Below are 16,475 nucleotides of genomic sequence, written 5' to 3' on the forward strand. Positions count from 1 at the left end.
GAACAGCAAGAGGGGTCGCTGCGCAGCGAAAGCAGTGATCTCTCTTGCTGTTCTGGCTTCTGGGATAGCTGCGCAGCCTGCATTCGCTCCATAAGACGCACACACATTTCCCCTTACTTTTTAGGAGGGAAAAAGTGAGTCTTATAGAGCAAAAAATACGGTACCTTCCAATTCTATAATTCTATGATTCAGGACAGATCCTTGCAGCTGTTTGGGGGTGGGTGGAAATACAGAATACAAAGAATACATCTCTTTGTAGATGGAAAAACCAAATAACTTCATGGTCGGTGAAGAGGAGAAAGGATTGCAATTGGCAGTGCTGAAAGAGACGGAGATGATTGCATAGCAAGAAGCCTTTAGGCCGTTAATGATGGATGTGAGGAAGAATTGGAAAAAATGCAGAAAGAAGGACTATAATACAGTCATACCTTGGGTTGAAGTAGCTTCGGGTTGATCATTTTCAGGTTACACTCCGCGGCGACCCAGAAGTAATGGAACGTGTTACTTCCGGGTTTCGCCACTTGCGCATGTGCAGACGCTCAAAATGACATCAGCGCCTGCGCGGAAGTGGCGAATCACGACACGTGCAAACGCGCAGGCATGGGTTGCGTTCGCTTCGCGGAACACATCCCGTTCGCATCCAGAGGTACCACTGTATCAAGATCTGATAAGAAAAGTCTGGTGCATGGGGCGTAGAGATTTCTTGGGACATCTTCAATGTTTTCCCCTCCCCTAGTTCTGAACTTCTTGACCTGCTCCTAAACTGAGACTCCTGAGCCTTGTTTCTGCTGCTGAGTTTGCACCACTACTTGCCTGAATATTTTTTTTTTCTTACTTCAAAGTGAGAGCCTCTCTCTGTGTGTTGGGAGGGAACCAGGACTCACAGGGCAAAAGTGGATGGAGCAACAGAAGTGGCTCTTTCCTTTGTTCAGTGGGCTACTTTCCAACTACACCAAGGTCAGAGGTTTTGGCACACAGGCAAGAGGCATAATCACAGTTCAGTGACATATTCTAGTCAGGGGAAAGCACTTGACAATGATGCAGGGCTGGTGAGTGATAAGGCCTGGGGAGAGGTAGTGTTACCAGGGGAAGAGTCCTGAAGAAGAAGAAGGGGGGGTTTGGATTTGATATCCCACTTTATCACTACCTGAAGGAGTCTCAAAGCAGCTAACAATCTCCTTTTCCCTTCCTCCCCCACAACAAACACTCTGTGAGGTGAGTGAGGCTGAGAGACTTCAGAGAAGTGTTGATTAGCCCAAGGTCACCCAGCAGCTGCATGTGGAGGAGCGGGGAAGTGAACCTGGTTCACCAGATTACAAGTCTACCACTCTTAACTACTGCACCACACTGGCTCCCTGAGGAACAGACAGAGAGGCCCTGGAGCATAGTGATAGCTGGCATACTTTGGCACTGGTAGGGTGGAAGGCCTGGAGACCAACAGTAGGAGGAGCCAGGGCTAGAGAGAGAGAGAACCAACTAATTCTAGTTTTGTCCCTATCTTCTCCCTGCTGAGGTCTGCAACAGCAATTTTAAGGAGTAGGAGGAAGCTGACAACTATGGCCACCTTCTGGATTGGTTGCAAGTAAGATGGCAAGCCAGTGGGGGCTGTCTGAGGGAAGACTGAAGTTAGTGGGGAAGAGCCCCAATCACCCTTATATATTGTGGGATATCTAGAAAGAACTGCCAATTTCAATATCTCCCGTTTGCTAGAATGGTCACACAGAGGAATGTGGCTGGGGGTGTGTGAGAGAAACTGGAAAAAATAAGTATTTTAAAAATAAACTTATTGAAGCTCCTTTCCAAGAGGTGTCTCAGATTCCACCCTCACCCTCATTGCCTTGGGACCTTTGCCCCGCCCCCAACCCAGCTGGCCAATCGGCTGCAGGTGGGGGGCAGGGTGAAGGCAAGGAAAGGGTTGATGCTGCAGAGGCCATCTTCCCGATGCTGCTGAGGCTGGCTTCCTCGGCCCCCCGCTAGCAGCGTTTGGGGTTTGGGGGCCGCTGTGGCGGCCTGCCAAGAAAGCAGAAGCCCGCAGAGGCCTGTGGAACTCACAGAGGCCGAGGCAGCCTGTGGAGGCCGAGGTGGCCACCAACAGTGGTTGGGCTACAGGGCATGCGGGCACCGCAGACGACCTCTTGGGCCGCTAAACCAAAGCTACTTATGCTAACAGTGTTCAGTAAATAAACCAGAAAATAACAGTTGCAACTTCATCCACAAATGACAACACTTTGGAGGTCCCAGGTCACAAGGCGGTTAGATTGGTCTCAACTAGGGCCAGGGCCTTTTCAGTACTGGCCCCGACTTGGTGGAATGCTCTGTCACAAGAAACTAGGGCCCTGCGGGACTTGACATCTTTCCTCAGGGCCTGCAAGACAGAGTGGTCCCCCCCCATTATGTTTTTATTGTAATTTTACTGGTGTTAGCCGCCCTGAGCCTGGCTCTGGCCGGGGAGGGCGGGGTATAAATAAAAATTATTATTATTATTATTATTATTATTATTATTATTATTATTATTACTATTATTATTATTATTCCTTCTTTTAATAATTTCAATTTGTGCGGGGGGGTGACAATAAATTTTCCGCCCGGGTACCACCTGACCTTGCTACGCCTCTGAAGCAACCCTAGCATCATGTCACACCACTAGTTATTTGCAACACTCCCTGGGGTGGCTGGTGCCCATTGGGGGGGGGGGGGAGAAGGCAGGCAGTCCAAATAGTAGGTGGAGCCAGGACCAATAACAGGCAGAGATAACAAATTCAAATTTTAGCCCCATCTTCCTCCCTGCTGAGTTCTACAAGGTCAACGCTGAGGCTAAAGACTAGGAGCAAGCTGAGAGGCTGTGCCGCTACCTGGACTGGTTGCTAATATGAAGGCAGGCCAGGTGGGGGCTGGCCGAGGACAGGATGGAACAATGCCCAGTTCGTGTTAATGGCCCAGCCTCCACTTCCTGGGGCACTCAGAGGTCAGCATTAAGCCAGCTAACATGTTTCCATCTCCCATTTCAAGTCAGAGGACATCATTATTACAAGAAAAAACGGGAAGACCATAAAGCTATCTTGTCAGCTGGCACCACTAGGATGCTTTATACCCACCCAAGGATACGGCCCATTGTATTTTTAAAAATGAAGTAATAAATAGCAAGCCCATAAAAGAGAAATATGTATTTAATGGACTTCCTGGAGAGATTTTAGCCGCCTTTATGTTTAAATTTCTTGGTTGATTAGCCCACAATGTCTTCTAATCGCTTGGGAGGATTCTGAAAAGCAAAGCAAAAGATGCCAAGTGTTGGGAAGCCATTTGAGTACAGAGAAGAAGTAATTACAGGGATGCCACCGACACCTTGGGGAAGGGAGGGTGGTAAAGCATCTGCTTTGCGTGCAAAAGACCTCAGGTTCAATCCCCAGTATCTCCAGCTGGAAGAGCCTTCCCATCTGAAACCCTGGAGAGCCACTGCCAGTCAGAGCTCTATTGGCCAATGTCTTGACTCGGTATAAGGTGGCTTCCTATGTTCCTACCCAGTACAACACAACTTTCTACATTTCACAGGAGGAAATAGGAACACACTGTAACATGCTTATTCCCTTAAAGGTAAAGGGACTCCTGACCATTGGGTCCAGGGGCGAACAACTCTGGGGTTACGGCACTCATCTCACTTTATTGGCCAAGGGAGCCGGCATACAGCAACCCCAAACGCTGCTAGCGGGGGGCCGAGGCCAGCATGACTAAGCCGCTTCTGGCGAACCAGAGCAGCGCACGGAAACGCCGTATACCTTCCCGCCGGAGCGGTGCCTATTTATCTACTTGCACTTTGACGTGCTTTCGAACTGCTAGGTGGGCAGGAGCAGGGGCAGAGCAACGGGAGCTCACCCCATCGTGGGGATTCGAACCATCGACCTTCTGATCGGCAAGCCCTAGGCTCTGTAGTTTAACCCATGGTACCACATGCGTCCCTCTTATTCCCTTATAATGGATAATTAAGAACATAAGAAAAGCTTCGCTGGATCTCGTTCACCATCCTGTTCTCATAGTGGCCAACCAGATTCTACAGAACATCTCTGTCTGTCTGTCTCTAACACACACACACAAACAATGTCATACATTGCTAAAATATCTTCTCTGTCAAATATTGTGCTCAACCAGTTTGTCCTCCAATGACTTAGGAACATAAAGCTGCCTTAACATAAAGCCAGACCAATTAGTCCGTCTAGCTCAGTGTTATTTACTGATCCAGGATATCAGACAGGCGGTCTTTCACAGCCAGCTAATTATTGTCTACACTGACTGGCAGTGACTCAACAGGGTTCGATGCTGAGGACTGAACCTGGGACCTTTGGAGTCCAAAGGATATGCTCTGCCACTGAGTAACACCCCACCCCTTAAAAGCCGTGGGGGTATTTATTCTTTGAATTCAAAATATTACTGGCTTGAATGAATTAATTCATTTATATCTCACCTTGCCTCAAAACAGCTCTGATTCTTTTTTCCCTCCCTCCCTCTCTCCCTCCCTCCCTCTCTCTCTCTCTCTCTCTCTCTCACACACACACACAAATTGCCTTCACTCTAACACTGTGGAAGGCTGGACAAGGCTGAGTAGGCACAAGACAGCACACAATTGCACACCTTGCTAAAGCTAAGCAGTTCTGGGTTTGGTCAGTGCCTGGATGGATGACCACCTGGAAACCACCTTGCAGGCCATGAGAAAGAAAGCTGGGATACAATGATATAATAGATAGGTAGATACGCAGATCTCTGAAGAATTGATGCTTTTGAATTATGGTGCTGGAGAAGACTCTTGAGAGTCCCATGGACCGCAAGAAGATCAAACCTCTCCATTCTGATGGAAATCAGCCCTGAGTGCTCACTGGAAGGACAGATCGTGAAGCTGAGGCTGCAAGACTTTGGCCACCTCATGAGAAGATAAGACTCCCTGGAAAAGACCCTGATGTTGCGAAAGATGGAGGGCACAAGGAGAAGGGGACGACAGAGGACAAGATGGTTGGACAGTGTTCTCGAAGCTACCAGCATGAGTTTGACCAAACTGCGGGAGGCAGTGGAAGACAGGAGTACCTGGCATGCTCTGGTCCAGAGGGTCACGAAGAGTCGGACACGACTAAACGACTAAACAACAACAACAACAAAAGATACATAGAGCTGGTGGCTAGCATTTCCCCCCACTGTGCCCTGGACATTGTGCTAGCCCAGGATGCTGCTGGAAGATGGAATGGTAGCTACCAATGGAGTCTAAACTAACATACTTTTGGAGCAGCCGACATTTTGTTTTCCTCACAGTACCTTGAACTAATGTAACATTTGGGATGCTGCCAGAGAAGTGTTTGTCAAGTGGTTAAAAAGTGGAGGCAGCCTACTACTCTACCATACTACAAAGGAAGCGCCCACCCACCCACCCACAACCCTTTGGGAAGGCTCACCCACCAAGGAAGGGCAGTAGCTCAGTGGTAGAGCACCTGCATTACATGTAGAAGGTCCCAGGTTCAGTCCCTGGCATCTACTGAGGAAGGTGGGGAAAAGCCACTGCCAGACACTGTGGACAATACTGAGCAAGCTGTTGTTGTTGTTGTTTAGTTGTTTAGTCGTGTCCGACTCTTCGTGACCCCCTGGACCAGAGCACGCCAGGCACTTCTGTCTTCCACTGCCTCCCGCAGTTTGGTCAGACTCATGTTGGTAGCTTCGAGAACACTGTCCAACCATCTCGTCCTCTTGTCGTCCCCTTCTCCTTGTGCCCTCCATCTTTCCCAACATCAGGGTCTTTTCCAGGGAGTCTTCTCTTCTCATGAGGTGGCCAAAGTATTGGAGCCTCAGCTTCAGGATCTGTCCTTCCAGTGAGCACTCAGGGCTCATTTCCTTAAGAGTGGATAGGTTTGATCTTCTTGCAGTCCATGGGAACACTGCCCCCTTCATGGATCACTCCCCTTCATGGATCACTGCCTTGCCGTGGCAAAGGGGCTTGAATAACTCAGAGAAGCTATGAGATATGCTGCGCAGGGCCACCCAAGATGAACAGGAGGAACCGGCAAGCCACTCCAGTATCCCTGCCAAGAAAACTCCATGGACAAAGACAACTGAGCTAGCTAGTCCAGTGGTTTCCCTTGGTATAAGGCAGCTTCCTGTGTTCCTATAGCTTCCGCGAGACATGGCTCAGGGATAGAGCACATGCTTTGCATGCAGAATGTCACAGATTCAATCTCAGGCATCTCCAGCTAGGGATGGGAATGTCCCATGTCTGAAATCCTGGTGAGCTGCTGCAAGACAGTGCAGGCAATGGTGAGCTACATGAACTGAAGCTCTGACTCTGTATAAAGCAACATCCTAATTTCCTATGAATTCAGTGGGGAAGGGGCAGTTTGCTGAGCTCTTCCCTCAAAACCCAGAGCCAGCTCTGCCCACAGTCCTCAACAGCAAATGCCACTTACCCTACAGAGCAATGGGGTAGCCTGCAGTGTAGAGGGGTGGGTGTGTTTTCTCTTCATGTATGGCCAGGTCACCTTGACACAGGAAATTATAATGCTGCAATCTGACTTCCTGCATTGTTTCTTTCCCCCTGAAACATAAATGACTTGTGTTAATCCCTTCTGAGGCTTTTCATCATTTCTTTAAGATGTCTGAGCATCCAGACTCAACAGTTTCCAGCAATACAACAGGGAACCAAACACTATGGAAGCAGATGGAGTGCTACCACCAGCATCAATAACTTATGAGTGGATTAGAGACTGGATTCCAGCTGGTACCCTCTTGATCTTTTATTAGCACACAAAGTTATTAATTACAGGTCTCAGATTGATGTTGGAGGCTTCCTAGCCGTATGGTGTTGGGCAACTTCAGTATCCATGTTGAGACCACTTGGCTGTTTCCAGATATTACCAATCTGCTTGACAAACAGGGTGTTTGGTTCACATGTAAGACTTATCAGTCAATCTAACCCAAAGGTAGTGGCTCTCCAGGGATGAAGACAGAGGCTTTCCCCCAGCCATACCTGGAGAAGGTGGGGATTGAACCTGCATTCAAAACAGGTGCTCCACCAAAATGAAGTAAGATCCCAGTCCTCATGGTTCTCAGAAAGAGAGCTGTACTAGATAGGAATTTAGGGAGCTGCCTAATGACAAGTGAGATTTCTGGTCAATCTTACTCATTCTTGTCCACACTGACTGGCAGAGGCTATCCAGGGTTTCAGACTGTGATTTCTCCTAACCCTAAACTGGAGATGCCAGATACTGAAGCTGGGACCTTCTGGGACAAGCTTTCCCACTAAGACAGCATCCACACACAAGACACAGCTGTACAACTGTAGAGATGTTTTTAATTGCTTGTAGTTTGTCATATTTTGTATTTTAACTGATTTTATCTTCCTGGTACACGACTTTGATAGCTTTTGGTTGTGAATTGGTTTATAAATCTGCACATAAAAGAGAAGTAAATAAAAAGGAAAGTCTGAACCACCCTGCAGCAACAGTGCCTGCCCATCAGAGACTGTGGCTCTGGAGGGTCTCAGCTGAAGTCCATGTTTCAAAGAAAGCTCTTTTATTCCTTTGAAATGCACTACACCTACAGATTAAGAAGGGACGTGGCAGAATTTTGACAGGGGGAGAGTCAGAAGAAAAGATTAAGAGCTGGAGAGAATGACTTTAAACTGTGACACTCTTCAAGGTCAACTGAAGGAAGCCCGCTCTTTTGTCTTTAGAAGCCCAGTCAATTCAAAAAAAATGCAGCCTGCAGTGTAGAAGGGTATTTTCCCTTCCTTCAACTGCATTAATATGTGAATGGAGTAGAGTTGGACTTGTGAAGAGTCCCTGCTTCAAATCCCTACTCCTCTACAAAGAATGCTAGGCCAGTATATATCTCGCTCAACCTAGCCTACATTTATCTATAGGCAATATCTCAGAGAGGCATCTGCATGAGTTGGACATTCCCTCTGCCCACCAAGAGGTCACCCATCATCAATTGTCCTAAGGGAAGGACTCCAGGACAAGAGAGAGAGCCAGACAAAGACCACCTGGGCACTCCTGCCACCACCATTTTCTGTCCCATGATTCCAAGAGAAGGGAACCATCTCAAGGCAAAAAGCAAAAACAGAGAACACTTCAGAGCCTGCTCTACTTCAGCTATTTGGAACACAGGAAGCTGCCTTATTTTATTGGTCCATCTAGCTCAATACTGTCCACACAATGACAGATATCAGCTCTCATTTTGATAAGGTGGCCTTGCCACATAGAGATATGTGTTGTCAGGAGGACTATGCAGCATGCTATCTTTATTTAAAAAGCATATAAATGGTGCCCAGGCAACATTGATATGGTTTTGCTTTGTAAACCCTCTCAGAGCTCACCTATGGTGGGTTAAATGCTCGCACAAGGAAATGTCCCACACCCTCTCAAGTAATCCATCCCTAGAGGGGACCTGATCCAGACTTCCAGCCATGACACTGGCAGGCGGATCTGCATGGGAATGTTACCTTCATAGAATAGATTCCACCCTCCATCCTGGCAAGCAGAAGTTGTCAGAGTTCAAGGACACATCTCAGTAAGGCAAAAAAGACTCAAGGAAGATGCAGAGCAGGCCCAGGAAGGGGTGCAGCTGAAGAGAGAGAGTGGCTTGGGAAGAGTTCCTTTGGGCTGCATTCACCCACTAGGTCTCAGGTTTCCTATCCATGCCATAAATTCTGGTGTCCAATCCAAATAAACCTCTTCCTTCTCTGAGTTGCTGGTCATTTTCTGAGTCTCCATGATGATGATGATGAAATTATTAGTGAATTTTCTAATGGGCATCTGTAAAATTAATGCTGCTACTGCTGCTGCTGCTACTGCTGATAATACATGCCACCCAGTGCAACCTGCTGTTTTCCATTGACCCTAGACATTTATCCGCCTTTCTTTCCCTTTTTTGCTGCTCTTGCTGACCAGGAAAAATGGCGCTCATCTTTCTGCAGTTTGCAAAATGAAGATGGGGGGGGGGGGGACCCAGGACTCACCACTAGAACAAGAAGAAATATGTGATGTTAACAGTTCACTGAGCTGTGATATGAACAAGCTGGGTGTTGAAAAAGAAATCTGAGCTTAAGAGTACATTTCCAGTGTTAATAAAGATTCCTTCTTTTGTTGTATATTTCCAAACACTGATTCTAAGATAGGTGTCATCTGTTTTCTTCTGGAATTAGACATTCAGACAAATTTAAGGCTCCGTGGTCTCATTTGTCCTTGTTAAGTGGTAGTGCTAGGAGCCTCTGCTTTTTAAAAAATCCTCCATCTTTCGCTTTTCGCTATTATTTTGTGGCTATTGGCACATTCCAAGACTTTCGGGTATCTGGTGAAATGCCCTCCATTCCTACCTCATGTACCTTTTCTCAAGACCATTTCAGTTCAGTCTTGCATTTCCATGTGCCAAGATTCTGCTACAGATCATGAGCCTGTGCTATAGGATTGCATTTACATCCTGATGACAGAAAGGGAGAGAACTCAGTTCAGGATGCAGGCTGGAGATGAAGGAGCATAGCTTTGCCTCTTCATAATAACGTCATAAGAATCATAGAGTTGGAAGGTACTCCCAAGGGCACCAGACCCCCTGCAATGCAGGAATCTCAACTAAAGCATCCATGACATATGGCCATCCAAACTCTGCTTAAAAGCCTCCAAGGAAGGAGAGTCCACAACCTCCTGAGGGAGACCGTTCCACTGTTGAACAGCTCTTACTGTCAGAAAGTTCTTCCCAATGTTTAGCTGGAATCTCCTTTCTTGTAACTTGAAGCCATTGGTTCAACTACCCTCCAGAGGAGGAGGAGACAAGATTGCTCCATCTTCCACGTGACAGCCCTTGAGAAGACCCCTCACTTCCAGTTAAATGGTTTATATACAGATTTGATATGTGGCATTTCTGTTACTAGAGGCAGTGGCGTAGCGTGGGTTGTCAGCACCCGGGGCAAGGCAAGTAATTTGCGCCCCCTAACCCATGGATTTGCGCCCCCTAACCCGTGGATTTGCGCCCCCTAACCCATGGATTTGCCCTAACCCCAGATGTTGCGCCCGGTGCGGCCGGCCCCCCCTGCACCCCCCACGCTACGCCACTGACTAGAGGCCCATGGGACTTCTGTGGCTTGGAGTGCTTTTAACAAGCGCCATCTTGTTTGCCAGCATTGGTGTATCTGGATCAGAATAACATGGCCGCTGTAGTCCATGTAATGGTAACCTTGAGGCATAGTTGCAGCAGTGTGATCCACTGGGCCTGCCCTTGGACCTAGTTCAGAAGCTTCAACTAGCATAGACTGCTGGTGGGGACAGTTGGTCAACAGGATGTGACACCTCTGCTAAAATATCTGCATGGGCTGCTCATATGCCACCTGATCAAGTACAAGGCTTTGAGTTGCTCTACAAAGTGCTGAACAGCTTGGGTCCAGGTTACCTTAAGGACCATTGGTTCAATTACTGAGATTATTTGAAGGAGCACTCTCAGTTGTCCCCATTGTTGTAGAGGCACAACCAGGCTCAGCTGGAAGTAAAGCATTTTGTATTCCTGTTCCCATGACATGGAACACTCTTCTGGCAGAGACTCAATAGGCTTCCTTGTTCTGTTTTAATTGGTTTTTCCCCTCTGTAAAGATCTGACGTTCAATCTCAGTCACAGCAGATATCCCTAAATATAGTGCCCTCCAGATAGCACTGGACTCCCCACTCCCATCAGCCCCAGCTAGTATAACCAATGGCCAGGGATGATTATCGTTGTAATCCAACATGTCCAGAGGGCATCAGCTTGAGAAAACTCTTGTGTTAGACCACGCTGCATGAACTGATGGTCTGACTCACTCTGTACAAGGCAGCTTCATGTGGAATGTACCACTCCAGAATGCAGGAGGGGAATATGTGGTCTCATCAGAAAATCTGTGCAAGGGAAAAATGAAATGCCCTTATCCTAGCTTTCTCCTTGTTGGGGTTCTTTTCTTCATCTAAAAGTGGCTTTCTTTCATGCAAGAGACTGTTCAAGCATTCAGTTGCAGCCTCACATGATGCAATCCCAGCAGATTCACACTGTGAAGGCTTCCTTCCTTCCTTCCTTCCTTCCTTCCATTGTAGCTCAGCCCTCAATCACTGGAAAGTTGTAGGTCCTCATTTTCCCAAAGGTAAGGAAGAAGGAGGAGGGCAATTCTTGCAAGGGAAGCTCTCAGTAGAGATTTCCTGGCCCTTTTGTGGAAAGGGGATTCATTGGCTAGGCCTGGGGTGGGGACCCTCAGGCCTGGAGGAGAAATGTGGCCCTCCAGTCTTCTCCATCTGGAACTCTGTGGCCCCAGACCACACTCTCCTTCCCCGGGCCACACCTGCTCTCCGGCCTTCTTTCACACCATCCTTGAGTGCTTTTGCCAGGCTGAAATCTGTTCTTCAACTCTGTTAATGCCTCTTGCTTCCCTAGATAAAAGATACAAAAAGGGGTGTGCAGGCATGTATAGAAACTCACCCACTGTGCGACGGGGGAAATTATTTGCTATTCTGCCCACTTTTGCTTCTGGCGCTGCTCACCACTGGCATGCAACCCTTAGAAGGTCACCTGCAAGGGAATGTGGCCCATGAGCTGGAATAGTTCCCCCCACCCCTGTTTTACCAAGACCTTGAGGATGAAGGGGTTATAAATCTATTTTACAAAAAATTGGTACACTTTCCAACTCTTTCCCAAGAGTGATTAATGTAGGTAACAAAAGCCTGGGCATGAGATTAGGGTGCCAGATGTTTTCATTTCTGAATGATGCCAACAGATGTTTCAAGCGGAAAGTTATGTGCGATACTTGGCAGAACTAAACACCAATAAAACTTTCAGAAGGAGATGAGGCGAGTGTTCTCAGGTCTGCTGCCCAGTTGTCATTCTTGACAACTGTGTGTTATTTAGAGACCCTGCACAATTGCAATAGCATCGTTTGGCATTTGCATCCATAGACCATGATGGTGGCCCCCGGCTGCCTCAAGGCAGGCAGAGAACATCCATTTCCTTGCCAGAGCTTTAAAACAGGGGCATAGGATCTCAGGCTTGGGGCTGAAATGTGGCCTCCTGGGCCTCTCTCTATGGTTATCGGAACTATCCTCATGCCACACCCATCACTGGCCTTGCTCCATTCTTCCTCTGAGTGCTCTTGCCTTTCTGAAATGTGTCCTTGAATTGTGATAGTGCCTCCTGCTTGCCTAGATGGAGGATGAAGAGGTGTGTGTATGTAGAAAACTCTAGTTTTTGCGTAGCTGGTATGTAGCCTACGAAGCAGTAGCCTGTACTACAAAGGTAAGAGTCACATCAATTCCTCCGCTCACTTTGGCACTGTTCCTGCCTGGCACTGGATTGTTGGAGGGATGGGCCCAAACTTCTGTTTATTACTCATTCATTCCATCTTCTACTCGACTCTCTCCTGACTCTGGAAGCTTTAGTTGTGGCCTGTCGAGGAAGGAGAGTTTATTTGTTTTTACTAGATTTCCAGATAGCTTGCTCTTCCACTTCTCAGGCTTATTGCATTCCTGTTGATACAAAACTGATTCCCTCCCCCGCACCCCTGGCCTCACCATCTTTGCTGTCACTTTCAGTTTCACTTCTTTGATTTTCTTCTCGTTCATATTAGATTTTTTTTAATTTTCCTCCACCTCCCTTAATGCAATGTTTATCTTGAGATACAAAATAAGGTCTCCCGTTTAGGACACATTTCGATTAGAAAGAGAAAGTTACTGGAACGTAAAGCTTCCAGCAGACAAATATTTTAAAAGAAGAAGAAGCTTATATTGAGGATGATTTGTCACTGGCTTCGTTTTTAGTACATTTCTCCCCCGAGATCACAGCTGGAAACTTTTAAAAATGGGGCAGGGGGACAGAAGTGAGATCTGCAGCCAAATGTAGAAGCATGGAATGCTCCTGTTCAGTGTTTCAGTTTGACTGACTGCCATATCCTCTCCCAGGATACTCCATTGCATTTTTCCTCTGCTTAGATTTCCATTTCCTCCCCCTGCCTCCTTTAGTCAGGAAGGAGGAGGAGAATTCCATTTATATCCACATTTCCTCCCAAAGCAGCCCAAGGTGGCAAACACACCAATAACAATATCAACGAAAACATTAAAAACAATCTCTCAGCCAATAAATCCAAGCTTGCCAGACACAGTATATTTCAGCCATCAAATGCCTCCCACCTTTCACCAATGCTTTTAAATTCCTTCTGAAAGGTCAGTAATGAGAGAGACCAATGCATCTCACTGGGGAGGGCATTCCACAAAAATGGAGCCACCACTGAAAAGGCAGCACCACCAGCAAGAACAACAACTAGTGCATGTCTACAGAGCATAGCCAGTCATCAGTGGGCTATTTGGGGTGTTTTGGTCATGGGGGTGGTAGATCCTTGGGGTCTGATCCCAGCTTCATTAAAACCTTGGGCTTCTCCACTGATTTCTTTGAACAGCTCTCTCTCCACCTCCCCAAGACCCTGAAAAATAGCCTCTAAGAGAAGCTGTTGCCAGGCCAAGTTCAGTGTGTTTCTGTTGTTGTTTAGTTGTTTAGTCGTGTCCGATTCTTTGTGACCCCATGGACCAGAGCACGCCAGGCACTCCTGTCTTCCACTGCCTCCTGCAGTTTGGTCTTTACAGCATTGGACTTTCCCTTCGCTTCCAGGCATATCCACAACTGAGCGACCTTTCGGCTTTGGCCCAGCCGCTTCATCAGCTCTGAATCTACTTGTACTTGTCCTTCGCTCTTCCTCAGTAGCATGTTGGATGCCTTCCGACCTGAGGGGCTCATCTTCCAGCGTCATAACTTTTATATGCCTGTTGTCTTTGTCCATGGAGTTTTCTTGGCAGGGATACTGGAGTGGCTTGCCGGTTCCTGCTCTAGGTGGATCACGTTTGGTCAAAACTCTCCACTATGACCTGTCCATCTTGGGTGGCCCTGCACAGCATAGCTCAGAGCTTCTCTGAGTTATTCAAGCCCCTTCGCCACGGCAAGGCAATGATGCTATTAGTATATAAAGGCTTTTACAGCTTGGGACGTTTTCTTGTGCCTTATCCGATAGGTGCCCACTCAGCAGCTTTAATCTGTGGACCTGGCACTATTACAGGTGCCACACATTACCCTTCTACTGTTGTAAGAAACTGATATTTTAGTGCAGCAGAACCTACACTTCAGAACTCCCTACCCATTGATATCAGGCAGGTGCCCTCACTAAACAAACACTCCACTCCACCACCACCCCACGAAAAAAACCCTGGCTCGTTCAACTCATGCACAACCACGTTTATGTTTGTTGCCATGCAATAAATAAATTATCAGAACCAGGAAATGGCACCAAAATGGTGCAGAGAGAGTGGGAGAGAGCGGGAGAGAAGGTAGAAGCAGCTTGCACGGCTGTTCCGAGTGTATCGCTGCCCGAGAGAGAAAATGTCCCTAGGTGAACACAAGGCATTTCTCCTTTCACCCTCCCACCTTTCACAGGCACAAAATCTGCACCAGAAATTCAGCATTACCTAGGGCTACCATATGGACACGGGTGGCGCTGTGGGTTAAACCACAGAGCCTAGGACTTGCCGATCGGAAGGTCAGCGGTTCGAATCCCCATGACGGGGTGAGCTCCCGTTGCTCGGTCCTGCTTCTGCCCACCTAGCAGTTCGAAAGCACATCAAAGTGCGAGTAGATAAATAGGTACCGCTCTGGCGGGAAGGTAAACAGCGTTTCCATGCGCTGCTCTGGTTCGCCAGAAGTGGCTTAGTCATGCTGGCCACATGACCCAGAAGCTGTACACCAACTCCCTCGGCCGATAAAGTGAGATGAGCGCTGCAACCCCAGAGTCGACTGTGACTGGACCATTTTGTGTGGGTTTTTTGGCGTTTTTGTAAAAAAAAAAAAAGCTTTTGGGTTTGTCTCAAAAAAAAGCTCAACAGTTTTGGTAGTTTCCTGGTTTCTACATTTTGAAACATGGCAACCCTAGCATCACCCTTCATAAGCAGCGTAGCTTGAAAGCTGCAGGCGCCTGTGTTTGCACCACTATTTGTTCCCAGCTACTTCTCCCCAATCCCAGCCTGCTGAGAATTCCATGTATCATTCAATAGATAATTACCTGATAAAAGGAGATTCATTGCATTTCCTATTGCACTGGAAGCTCACATAAATCATGGGAGAGAGAGAGTGTGTGTGTGTGTGTGTGTGTGTGTGAGAGAGAGAGAGAGAGAGAGAGAGAGAGAGAGAGAGAGAGAGAGATATGCCTTGATAACTTCATGCTGTAGATGTGAGGTGTTTGGGGATGAGACGGAAGGGACCTGTTTGTTAATGACAGCTTAATGTCTTCATCTTCTGAACAAAATTCCAACTAATTAATATTTACCCAATTAGAAAATATATGAAGGGTAGAGGAAGGCAGGGAGGGAGGGGGAGAAACACCAACCCATATTGGCACAAAAATTCACATGGGAAGAGGTGACCTAATTTCTCCCAGTTCCAGGTACTAATTAAATTAGCCCCTGCCATTTAGAGAATGAACTGCCGGAGGCAAACGGAGAAGATAATAATTATAACTTGTTACTAAAGTTATAATGCCTTGTCGCTATTGGTAGCGCTCATTTCTGTCTACATGAGTCACACCTGGCTAGCTTGAATACACAAGATGGCCAAAATCTTGCTTGACGCTGATCAATTGAGAAAGGCCAGAGGCCTGGTGCTTATAGTGCTATAAAGTTAGTCCTCCCAAGAGGACTGAGAAGCATGCTTTCTGCCAGGAAGCAGTTCTTGTAGGCTTCTTTAAAAGGATGTTCCTGTTGGCCTATTTGCAACAAAGACTTAGCTACACAGGACTAGTAGGCACCACTCCACTGGGACCAGACTATCTTGTCTATCTTCGTTGCACATAGGTCTAAGTCCTAAGGGACTTCAGGACAGGGAGGAACCCGTGGTTCTCAAGATTATGCTGCACTCCAACTCCCATCAGCCCCAGGTTGCCCAGTGGTCAAGAATGATAGGTCATAGGTTCTCCAATATCTTTCTCTCCTAAAGATGTCTACTTCTTGGATTAAATAATTCTTTTTTAAAAAATGAGAAAAGAGAGAAGAGCTGTAGTTCAGTGGTAGAACATCTGCTTTGCATGCAGAGGGTGTGCGGTTCAATAACCCTGTATTGAAATAACCCTGTATTAAAACCTTAACAGCCTCTGCCAGTCACTAATCTAGATAGTGTGACTCATCATAAGCAGCGTCTCTCAAACTAGAGTAACCTATGCTTTCTTGTTGGACTACATCTCCCATCATCCCTGACCACTGGTCCTGCTGGCTAGGGATGATGGGAGTTCTAGTCCAACAATAGCTGGTATCCAAGTTTGAGAAACACTAGTATAAGGTTCCCTATATTATGTTCCACTTTCCTATTCATGTAGAACTTGTGTTCTCTTTTCCTCCCACTCTTTTCTTTTTTCCTTCCTCTCTTTTCTTTTCGGTTTATTTTCCTTCAGTTCCAGTTTTGTTCTGTTCAGCAAA

At 47.1% G+C, this 16,475-nt stretch overlaps 1 long non-coding RNA gene across 1 annotated transcript; it reads left to right on the top strand.

Moving 5' to 3' along the window:
- The first annotated feature begins 1,404 nt into the window (after positions 1–1,404).
- Positions 1,405–9,130, top strand: LOC310754958. The gene is made up of 2 exons (XR_014544108.1): positions 1,405–1,582; positions 8,919–9,130. It is a non-coding gene; the product is annotated as an uncharacterized lncRNA (long non-coding RNA).
- The last annotated feature ends 7,345 nt before the right edge of the window (positions 9,131–16,475 follow it).

This window comes from Podarcis filfolensis, assembly GCF_964270895.1.
Source record: "Podarcis filfolensis genome assembly, chromosome: Z".
NCBI lineage: Eukaryota > Metazoa > Chordata > Lepidosauria > Squamata > Lacertidae > Podarcis > Podarcis filfolensis.